Below are 12,500 nucleotides of genomic sequence, written 5' to 3' on the forward strand. Positions count from 1 at the left end.
CTAAAATGTTCAAAATTAGCAGATGTACAAGCTCGCAGCGCAGCACGAGTCCTGGGTGAGTTTAGGCATAAGGCCTTACCCCTTATGCCTAAACGTTTCTGCCCTTTTTTGCTATTTTGAAAATCATTTTTTAAATATTTCAGATCCACCCTCTAGACACTCACAACGTTTTGATGTAGATATTTTGTAGAGTGTCCTAGACCACCGATTAATGATGTTCTGGACGATATTTTGAAAAACAACTTGATTTCACTCATAGACCGGACTTTATTTTATTTAATCACTGAAGCCCTATTAAAAAAATAAATAAAGTAGATCTACAAGCTTGCAACATCTTGCGAATTAACATGCATGTTATGAGCTTGTAGATCTTTGAACATTTTTGAAATTGTTTGCTGACATGCCCAAAATAGAGCCTCCAGGGTGAAAGTGGTTTAAGATCGTGACACGTCGGCTGCATAATAGCCAATACCGATGTCACGAAAAAGAAATGATGGCCTAAATATCGGCCAAACCGATATCCATCTGGCTCTAGTCTCGAGCCATGGTTGGAAAACTGTCACCATTGCAATTATGTCTTGTGGGCGCTAACTGGAAATGCCACAAGCTGCTTTGCACAACAAAACATTAATGGAATAGCTACACGTGCCTAGGTGTGAAAGAGACCAACTCATGTATTTATCGGTTTTGAGTCAAACCGATATACAACTTCTTGTGGTTCTAATGACTGTAGGGAAAACGATTAGCAAAAAAATCTCCAAAGCCAATTTTGGTATCCTGGGTTGGCTTTTCATATTGGTAAAGTGTGATGTCTGCAGCAAAAAGCAGTTGAAGGCCTCAATTAAAAAGTTTCACAAAAACTGCAATGCATGTCTTCACTTTTACAGTGAAAGTATCTTCGAGGTATAGGAAAATAACTACTGTACAGCCTGGCAATCCAACATTGGACCCAAGTCGCTCTGGGCTTCTATAAATGTTATGCTTCAATCGTTTCAAATGGAAACTGTATGGATCGTGAATATTTCAGGAGGCATTAATTGCAGGATAGAGGTGGAGTGTGGTGGCTTCGTAGACAGAAGCCCTCTCGTGTCGGCTACCGCTCTAACTGATGCTGTGCCTATAAAGCGTTTGTGAGAGTGACATCGAGAGTGGCTGAACACCCACGCCTCAGATTAACTTCTAACCACTGGCTGCTGCCGGGAACCGAGAACCAGCCATGTCGGGGTGGGCTCATTTCCTTCTCTGTCCTACTGTACTCTCTTCGCTTTCCCCTCTTTCTCTAACTCTCTGTCCTTTCTTCCTTCTTAATTTTCCCTTCTCTCTTTTAACTTAATTTCCCCTGGTTTCTGGCAGTTTTCGACCTCAAACCCCACAGAAACTTATCATGATATGTCCCCACGCCACTCTTTCCATTTTGGCCAACTGGCACATTCTAACCCTTGGGTTGAGAACCAATGCTGTGGAAAGGTGTGAGTCTCAACACCAAAGTCAAGGGTGTCTTAATACCTCAGAAGCTCTTGATAAATCACAGCTCTGCGTGCTAGTGTATCAGAGCAAAAAGTACAAAACAAATATCGTAACTTGGTGTTATGCAACTCTCCAATAAAGGCTTTGTGAGTTATAGGCATTAGGCTACATGTGTTGGCATGAAAGGTGTCTGACAAATACACCCTGCAGGCGTGATTTCGTCAGAGCGTCAGACCTCTGCCAGTGCCAGAAGGATCCAGATGACCCTGGTAAACAAAACAGTGTGTTTGGCTTTCGGAACCTTCCTGTTGGCGCTCACAGACACAACGCAAGATCAGAGGACCGGAAATATTAAATCACGTCTACGATGCTAAGCCGAAAACACGATTACTTATTACCGACAGATGAGTACTTGTACCCTGCTTAATTTAGAAGAACATCTTCAAAGAGACAGATGTTGCTCGTTAATGTCAGAGAGGCGGGCTTGAAAATCGGTTTTGTTTTTGTTTTACACTGATGCAAAACTTCACTGATGCAAAACTCTTTTCTGTCTGTGTCTGTCTGTCTATGATATTAGCTGTCGGTCTGAATGTCACGATGATTTGTGATTCTCACATCAAGTCATCCCATTTAAATGTTAACAAGACAGTTATCAGAATTAATGTAGTAGGCCTAGAAATAAAGGTTGTGATATATTGTGCACGCAGCAATCACTGTCATCTGTCTGGAGAACTGGGGAGGGTGAATTCTATCTAGTCATCTACAGATCTGTCTGTCTGTCTGTCTGTCTGTCTGTCTGTCTGTCTGTCTGTCTGTCTGTCTGTCTGTCTGTCTGTCTGTCTGTCTGTCTGTCTGTCTGTCTGTCTGTCTGTCTGTCTGTCTGTCTGTCTGTCTGTCTGTCTGTCTGTCTATCTGTCTGTCTGTCTGTCTGTCTGTCTGTCTGTCTGTCTGTCTGTCTGTCTCTTTCTTTATTTCTGTGCCAGGGAGATATGCATTAATCATGAATCACAGCCAGCCATCATGACAGTCGTATGTACGAAGGAATGCCTGGCTGTCGTTCAAAGCCAAGGGCTGTGGGGTAGGACTCGAAGCAGAGTTGCAGAGTGCATGGCAGGGCTCGTTCTCATGGCTGAGCAACACAGCTGAATAGACTCTCTTGACAGTGACACGATGCAAGTGGAGGAGAAATAGTTTTTGTGTTCAGCCTGTACAGTGTAAGCTTCCCACACGACACAAGTGCTGACAAGAGCGTTGAGAGTAGCTCTGTTTTTGTTGAGTACAGAACAACAAAGCCGGCGGAGCCATTGATGACATGCCACTATTGATTTCGAGTCTTTCTTCCTTGTTTGCATCAAACAGGCTGAGTACGAACGGCTCAACGGCAATCTGTGACTCCAAACTGTGGTTGTTGAGTGAGCAGACAGACACCGTGGTACTGACAGTATCAAACACTAAGAGAATGCTTTCTGTTGTGGAAGCTTTTGTGACAAATAACCCCTCCTTTTATGACACAAAATGGCAGATGTTATCTAACATTCCTATCGTAAAATCTTTGTTTGGGTAATAGCAAACACAAGCAGTACAAGTGAGACATTTACCTGCTTTTCCTCTACTATATGAGGAAGGGTAGTGAATATAGTCATCCTGTCAGTGACGTATGCCACGTTGGTTCACAATACATTCAGCATCTTCAGAGGACCTGTAAGTACAAAAACCACTAACACCACCACCACCACCATCAGGCGTTGGTGGTTTTGGTGGTTATGGTTTTGACGCAGGTCCAAAAGGCTGTTTGAGATCTTAGTCATCGCGCCTTTTGGGAACAGGCCCCTAGTTCCATGCCCCACCCCCTGAAGAGCTCTGTTCCCTTGGGAAGGGCCTCATGAGTCAAATGGTACGGTACTGGCATCTCGATTCATGTATGTACTGCGCGTGTGTGTGTGAGAGAGAGAGAGAGAGTGAGTGAGTGCAAGAGCAGGCGTCTGTGTGTGTGTGTGTGTGTGTGTGTGTGTGTGTGTGTGTGTGTGTGTGTGTGTGTGTGTGTGTGTGTGTGTGTGTGTGTGTGTGTGTGTGTGTGTGTGTGTGTGTGTGTGTGTGTGCGCGTGCGCCCGCATGCATGCAAGTGCGATAATTGTTGGCTGGTGAGAATCAATGCATGTTAAATTAGAGGATGGCGTGAGAGAGAGAGATAATGAGAGGCCGACATGGATAGTGAAAGTTGCCATTTCTGATGTGAAGCAGGAGGGAAAATACAGTCATCAAAACCTGCAGCCCCAGGGCATCTGGTCTCTCTACTTAAACACAAATACCTCCACATTTAAGCTTTGAAACGTTTCCCCTCTATACTGTAAAGAACAGTTTGTATGAGTGAAGACTTACTGCACAGTAACATGATCCTCAGGGTTAATTTAACTCTGAGAGCTTACAAATGGGTCCATTTGTTTGGTCGTATTTGTACCTTCTCAGAGTTACAAAAGGATGAGGATTTTACTGTTTTAATATTGATTCACTCTTAAAGGAGAATTCCGGACTAGCCTTTTTCTTACCTTTATCCGATGTTATTATATCCTAGAACGAGTGGTACAGTTGAAAACTCCACCCCGAGTCCATCGCAGCTAAAACGTGAAAGATGGTCCTTGTGCTAAATCGCGTATTTTTATCGCTCGAAAATCAATTTATTTGTAAATATCAGATGTTCATATTGACAGAAAACCACAGAAAACAGAAAACCACAGTGTTTGTGTTAGATGCGCCCACCCGTGATTTCATCCAAGTCCGCTTGTAAACACTTCGGCGGCCCATTTGAGACAAAAACACTGTGGCAAGGTTTCTGTCATTATGAATGTCAGATAATCAACAACAACAAAATTTGATGAAATTTTTCAATTGATGAAAATACGCGATTTTGCGCAAGGACCATCCGCTCACGTTTTTAGCTGCGGTGGCCTCGGGACGGAGTTATGAAAACGAGTACCACTCGTTCTAGGATATAATAACATCAGATAAAGGTAAGAAAAAGGCTTTAAGTGGACCAAGAGAGAAGGCACATGTGAGTGGAACAAATTCAAATGAGTTTAGCTGATACCACAGCTACACAGACCCTACCGGCCCATTTTCACTCTCAGTTAAATTAATACTCAGACTTTGCGTCAAAAAAAGCCCTGTGACAAACCATCAGTGAACAGCTCCTTAGAGAGCAAAATGGAAGTGCTGAAATTAGAGATGGCACCAAGGATGATTGTCGTTTTCCGTTTTAGAACTAACAGCACCATTAGCATGTAGGAAATTGTTGTATTCCTGTTCTTCGCGCGAAGAGCGACTATTTCAGCCTCACCCTAAAGGACTTAGTTATGTGTCTCTTAGCTCTAACCTCTAAAGCTCAATTGCATTCAAAAGTCCAAACAACCCTCATATGAGTGAGTCCACAAACACAGATTCCAGACTGTATATTGTTACAGGCTCGTGGACGCGAGTTTTGTTTTTCTGGTTAAGAGTACTGGGAGAAAGGTTTTCACATATCACAAATAAGCCATTTTGTCAGTTTGTTTGCCATAGGAATACCGTATGCGAATTCATAAATTCCTGAACCAAATGGTATGTTCCTCATCAGCCCTACCCACCCCAATTTCTCTCCCTCTCTCCCTCCACATCCTCCCCTTCTATTTGTCTCAAATTTGTCTCCATTCATGCCTCGCGGGGTGCAGCACGTTAAAAACTAGGTCACTACCGTCTGTCACAGTTAGCGCAGCCAGCCAGCCAGCCAGCCAGCCAGGGGCCTTGGGATAATCAATAATCAATCGTATATGTTCACGACCGAAAACCTTGGAAGTTGACTTTTTTTTCCCTGGATGTGCCCGGTTCCTCCTTTTTCCTCCTGTCTCTGTTCCTCTGTGTGTGAGAATGTGGAGTTTATTGGTGGCGGGCCCGGTCCGTTTCCCTGGGCTGTGGTCTACCCCACCAGCCTCTGGGGAACACATTACTCCGTCTACAGCAGCTGGAACTTCAGAGGAGAAGGGAAGGGGAAAATGTGCTGCACTCACCCATTCCCTGAGAGAGAGGGGAAGAGAGGGTTGTGGGGGAAGAGGAGTTCAGAGAGAATGAGAAGTGAACGAGAGGGGAGAAAGCGGGTCTGTGTGTGTGTGTGTGTGTGTGTGTGTGTGTGTGTGTGTGTGTGTGTGTGTGTGTGTGTGTGTGTGTGTGTGTGTGTGTGTGTGTGTGTGTGTGTGTGTGTGTGTGTGTGTGTGTGTGTGTGTGTGTGTGTGTGTGAGAGAGAGAGAGAGAGAGAGAGAGAGAGTGACACAGATGTGGTCAAGGCCTGGAAAATGGCTCCATATGTCTGGAAAGCAGACTAATGACTAATTTATTCAGTTGAAAATGTGTTATTTTCAGCAAGCGGTGCGGTCGTACAACAAAGTATAAATTAGGCTGCCGTGAACTAATGAGCTAATAAATGCACAAATGTGATGTGGCAGTGGTATGATAAAGATACAGCAGTCAGGCCTCAGGTTTGAGAGCCTGGTTATTTGCACCTTTTTCTGACATTCACCTCAAAGGATTCAATCTGACTGCAAGCACTCAGTGCCTTGGGAGTGCTGAAGCCCACACGATCTTGAATAATAATAATGCACTTTATTTATCGAGCATTTACATAAAACTGAAGAAATGATCAAATCAAATCAAACAACATGATGATGTGTATTGTGTAATTGTGTATACAAAGTGCAGTGTACAACAAAATTGTAACAATGGAAAGGCCTTTTGGTATAAGTAAAAACCCAGTTTTCACGTAACTGAAATTCAGGCAATGTAGTGGGATATTTGATTGGCATGTGATTGACAGTGATTTAGCAAGCCTGAGCTGCTCAGCCAGGATGTCAAGGAGCCAACGCACAGTCACCCTTTGTCTTCAGTCTTGACTCAGGAATAACCAGCAGGTTCCTGCACGAGGACCTCAGATTGGGCACAGGCTCATAAGGGGTAATTACTCAAAAACATAATTAGGGGCCAAGCCATGAAGTGCCTTGAAAGTATTCAGTCAAATCTTATTATCAATCCCAAAACAAACAGGTAATTAGTTAAAGGAAATTCAAATAGGAGTATGCTATCTTCTCCTGGTTTTAGAGCTGTATTTGTAGCCTATTGAGTGTTTTAGCTTAAGACGTGTTAAAACACCTTTGCAATGGTCAAAGCCTGAAGAAATAAAAGCATGTACTGTACAATGATTTTGGTGTCTTTAAAACTCTAAATTGATCTAATCCTGGATATTCTTGAGACGATTTCTGAGCCAACCCACCACCATAATCTATTGATAACAATATTTTGATCAATGGTGTCAAATGCTTCACTCAAGTCCAACAAAACAACAAACAAGGAACCATCTCCAGTGTCAGCATTATTTAAATGATAATTTTTGACTCTAATAAGTGCAGTCTCTGTGCTGTGATGCTGTCAACAACATTATTGTCTTTCACGGCTGCCAGAGCTGTAACGAGACTACAGTATTTTCCAGAATTCTTTTAATGAATGGCAATTTAGAAATTGGCCTATAATTGTTGCAAATGGTTGGGTCAAGACCAGGTTTTTTGAGAAGAGGCTAAACACAAGCAATCTCCAAATAATCAAGGATAGATTCAAGTAAGGGGCAATCACTTCCAACAATTGTGAGGCAGTGTTTTGGTAAAAACTTTGAGCATGCAGTGTCTGGTCCATCGTGACACTCAAGGAAAATGCTCAATCTAAAATATGCCCATGGTTATGTGTTGGACCCAGAACATGTTGTTTCAGGCTAAAAGACAGTCTAAGCGATTGAGTTGGATTTCTAAAATTACCTTTCAGGTGTCGCTGGACAGAAATCACATTATGAAGTATAGTATCAGTATGCATGGTTATAAAATAATATTTGCCATGAAAGATTTGACTTAAAAATGGTAAAGCACTTGTTATTAAATCTCTTGTGCCGACTTGGAAGCACTTGCATCCACTTTAAAGCTCTCACATTGCCTTGGCAGCAATCACTTTGGATTGGAATGAGGTAGTTTGAGCGTTCTTTTAAAGCCATTCCAGATAATTTCATTGCCTGTCATACAGTGCAGTAACCTTGGGTTAAGGCAGAGTGGAAACTGTTTACACTGCAGCTTAAAAAAATCATTATGCTGTTTTTTTTTTTTTTTTTTTTACCTATTTCATCACTCAAAGTAGCACATTTAGCCTCAAAAACAGGTATGGCTCTGCACAATGTATCTTTAATCTATGAACCATTTTCTTTACTTAACCACATGAACGCTAGTGTCCCTATTCTCGGCCAAACACTCAGCGAAATTAGCAGATCTACAAGCTCACAACGCACACTCGCTGTGAGCTTGTCATTTCTGGCGAAGAGACTTGGTGTAGAGGGAAAAAAGGAGTGGATCAAGGATAGAGCCCTGGGGGACACCGGTCAACTAAGTATTAAAAACAAAAAGAAAAGAAAAAACAACAACTAAGTATATAGGGTTTAAGTGGTTAAAGTCAGTTTGACTACTCCAGCAGTGTAGCAGTAAAATCAGAGCTCGTGTTTCCCATCTGTTACAATGAAACGGTTTGTCCCTGCATTAGCCATTAGCTAACGTTAAGTCTCAATGCCGTCTGTCTCACAGACCAGTCCCTCTGGGTATCTGGCCTCATGCTGGTTTGGCTAGGGCTATTATTGGACTCTGTATGTGTCTCTGTGCATGCATGCATACCCGAGTGTGTCCAGATCATGTGTGTCTCTGCATATTGGTTTATTTTTTTTGTTTATTAGTGGTAAGATCTGTCCCTTAATAGGTAAGGGGTCAAGAATACAGAATTACTATAAAATCATGAACAGGTATTCAGATGATTCATTATAATAATAACGTATATGTTTTTGTGTTCACTTGAGCGACTGTGCATGTGTGCTTGCTTGTATGCACTCATGTGTCTTGGTGTGAATTTTATTTGCGTGTGTTTGTTGTGTGGGCACGACTACTGTGAGAACGGGCATGTGTGGGTGTGCACAGGCGCTCACGTGTGAGAAGATGCAGAGGACATGCTCCATTGCCTGTGGAAAGACGCTGCATGGCGTCCTTCAGAGACAGGCAGAAGGGAAATGAATCACATCCTCCTCCCTCTGTCCCATGCTGTCTCCATCAGCCCTCCATGTAACTGAAATGGTTCCCATGTCTGTGGATGCAGCGTGTTGGGAAGACAGCCAAGGAAAGCCTGCTGAGTGTCCCTCCTCCTTTGGCCCTATCGGGTACTGCTAAGCCTTGTTCTCTTTGGATCTACGTATGAAGATGTTTTCCAAGCTGGTTCAGCAGAATGCAGCCCGGCGGCATTGGCGGTTCTGGTCTTACTTGGCGGCTGACGTCACTTTGATATGTTCGATATGCCAAGACAAGATGAATGCTCAAAATGCTCATTTGAAAACACACTGTAAGCCTCAATAATTAACAAAAATATTTCACTAATTGTGAGATATTATTTCTGCGAAAACGATAGTGATCATAGTGTTTACGTACCACAAGGCTGATAAGAGGACCCCAAGGAGATTGCAGATGTTTATTGTGGTTTTGTAGCGAACAAATGTTTGTGTTTTGGTGTGGGAGGCATAGCCGCGGGAAGACCTTTTAGGTTAGGGTTCTGGGCGGATTGGGTTCGTTTTTTTCCCAGTTTTTGGTTTCTTTATTTCGGTTTTAGGGTTAGGATTAGGGTTAGGTTAGAGTTATGTTATTTAATTCTTATTTTTGCCTGATTTTACCGATTTATGAAAAAAGAAGAAAAAAAATGATGGGGGGGCGGTAGGGGGTGCGGTACCTGGGGGGAGGGGGGGCGGCCGCACCCCCAGCACCCCTACTTCCCGCGGTACTGGTGGGAGGGACGGAGCAGTTTCTGTCACAGAGCCCCACATGACAACTACAAGTACATGTATGTTCCCTTATTTGAACAGAACCAAGGGCTTCCCTAGGAGTTCTTTGTTGTTCTGTTATCTATTACCTTTCCCACATCATTTTTGTGAACCTGCAGGTATATAGCCCCCATTCCCCACTTAAATAAAGCCTGCAGGTGTGGTGCAGAAAATACAGTACAGACTACAGAGTGGTAAAAATAGACTCAGTCAAGAGAACACTGAGGATTTTGCTGTTCTGATGGCAGGCCCCCTTGACTTCAGCAGACAGAGCCATAGGCTGCATTGGAAAACCCAAACACCCCACACGACACGACCACGTCTCCTGTCATCACTGTGACCCATGGACTTCAGAGCAGCCGACCTACCCAGACCCCAGATGCCCTCCAGTCTTCCCCTTGGCTCACTCTAAAGTGCCGCTGCCCTGAGGGAAACGCTCAGACGCAACTGACACATGTGTTTGCTCTTAGACATCCCAAGACCTTCAACAACAACACATGGAAGCCATATTGGTTTCCGTAGCAATGTCAATAAGGATACGGTGACCCCATTGCGGTTGGAATATTTAGATGTTACCTTCAGTACTACGTTGCTAAACGATCTCTCATTGCAGTGAAAACGTCAGCTTCTTTGCTCGCAGTGGCTTTGATTAGCGCCCACTTCCGTGAAGCAGTTTGCCATGTGTATCGCTTTTCCGAATTAATATTTACTTTAGAGTGCAGCTGTATGAGTCAGTGCTGTGAAGTCACTGTTGAAACATCTATGTATATGTATGGTATGTCTCTGTTTTCATTGTCTGATTTTATTTCACACAAAATTGCATGCTACAGTGTTAGACACACTTGCACACACATACAGTATGCATGCAGAGAGAGAGACACACACACACACAGGCACACGCACACACACACACACACACACGCACACGCACACGCTCACGCTCACGCACACACACGACATGCACACACACACACACACACACACACACACACACACACACACACACACACACACACACACACACACACACACACACACACACACACACATACAAAGACAGATTATACATACACACACGCACGCACACACACAAACCCCATGTCTCCCATCCCTCAGCCTGATCCCTAGAGCTGATGTTAAGTGATGTGGACATGCTCAATCCTGTCTCACTTTATCTACTGTAGCCAATCCTTGAGGGCATAAGTTCACAAGTTATACACACTAGCACCCTCTCTCTCTCTCTCTCTCTCTCTCTCTCTCTCTCTCTCTTCTCTCTCTCTCTCTCTCTATACTGCAGTGTACGTATGAATTTGGCGTGTTAGTTTTTATGATATCACATTCCCGGCTCTGAAGTCCCCTGTGGGAGAGAGGAGCAGGAGAGGCCAAATGATTACAGTAGAGCTCTTTCTCTGTGTGTGTTGAAATCCTGTGCTTGTATAGTTAACTAATACCAGGTGTATGGGTCTTCATTTACAGCCCATTGTCACGGGCATGTGTATACAGTGGGTGCATATATGGCGTTCTGTGCCTCAGAAACTAATAGTTCACCATCGCAGCTTGAGTGCTGCCGAGTTTGCACCTGGACTTGAGGTCATAAAGCAGTAGTTAGTGTAATGGCTTTTAAACGAGCTTCCAAACGACCACGGCCGTAACATTAAACAATGGCAGACTGCTATGGCAACTCCTACAGGGCATTTCCCTGCCCGCCTACATCTGTCTTACTCCCTGCCTGTGTCCTTCTCCTCGGCCTGCCTGCTTATCTGTATATCTCTCTGTCTCTTTGCCTCCTATCCTGGTGACTTGTGTGTGACAAAATCTCTCTGTGCAGCAGATTGAATCACAAGTTAGCTCTGTGATATAAACAACAACATGAAAAGCAAATTCCAGAGTGTTTCTGCTCACGTACCAAACATGCTCGCAATTACTGTTTTTCTGAAAGGCAGAGAGCGAGCAAAGTTGTTTACTCCTTCCTCCTTAAATGAGGTGGCCCACTTCTCTTATCTAAACAAGGCTAGGTGAAAACTAGCATATGGCTGGACCCAGAGATGGGCAAGAATACATAACAATTTTAACTTGCTACAAAATACTGTACAGATATAAAAATTAAAATACAAAATACCAGTGCCAATTAATGTATCTAAATAAAATAAACATATTTTATTACATATTAATACGTATTTTCTATCTTCAAAATATTGACAATAGACAATACACTTCTCAGAAATCTGTAATGGCAAGATGACCTGTAGCGATACATGCTTTAAAATTGCTCTAAAAATGTTCTAATGTCAATGTGAGAATATATAAACAGTGCTGTTTGTTTATTAACAGAATTAAACCTATATACTCTGTTAATAAACAAACAGCAGTGATTTATGTTAGGACATTGACGTTTTGTGAAGTCCACAAGATGGTCACATATTTTGGCAGGTCACCAGTTTCATTGTAACACTGCAATGCTGGAGGACGGAGGAGGCAAGGAGGCAGAAATCTGTGTATTGGAAATGGATACATAATGGAGACTTATACACCACTCACTATATCACATGGCCAGGAGGGACAATTGATTTGGGATTGGCTAGTTAGTTGTTATGGCCAACTGAGGATTGACTATATCCCATAGCCTGGAGCGACAATTGCTCTGCGATTGGCTAGTCCATTGTTAGGCCAACCGGCCAACCAATGCTATGACTTCATTCATGTTGTATTATATTGCTGCTTTGTTTACAGACTGTGCTGTGTTGTGACCCCTGAGCTAAATATCGTCTCTGTCGGGTGGAGGATGTCCAAAACTGTTACTTTTCAGGATTAAAATTCAAAAATAGCTAAAGTAGCAGATACACAAGCTCGTAGATCTGCTACTTTTGATGCTCTTGTGTGACACTGTAGCATGATCAAGAAGGGCGCGTTAATTTACGGAAAAAAACTATGGAGATATGAGGTTTCTGCCCGGCAGCAACAATATCTTCCTTTTGCTAACTGCATATTTGTGTAGTGAATTGACGTTGATGGAGTTAGTTGAACAATAGTTAGCAAGGCTAGGATGATTCAAAATGTAGAGGAGTCAGCTGCTATATTACACACAGTGTAGGAATTAGATTCTTTGTGTGGCCCAGTCAAATACAGA

General features: G+C 43.1%; 1 protein-coding gene across 2 annotated transcripts in view; it reads left to right on the top strand.

The window, feature by feature from the left end:
• LOC308101046 (serine protease HTRA1A-like) overlaps positions 1-12,500 on the top strand; it is a 39,557-nt gene that overhangs the window by 13,191 nt on the left and 13,866 nt on the right. The gene's annotated exons all lie outside the window — the stretch shown is intronic.

Source organism: Gymnoscopelus braueri (genome assembly GCF_963280865.1).
Source record: "Gymnoscopelus braueri genome assembly, chromosome: 14".
NCBI classification, from domain to species: domain Eukaryota; kingdom Metazoa; phylum Chordata; class Actinopteri; order Myctophiformes; family Myctophidae; genus Gymnoscopelus; species Gymnoscopelus braueri.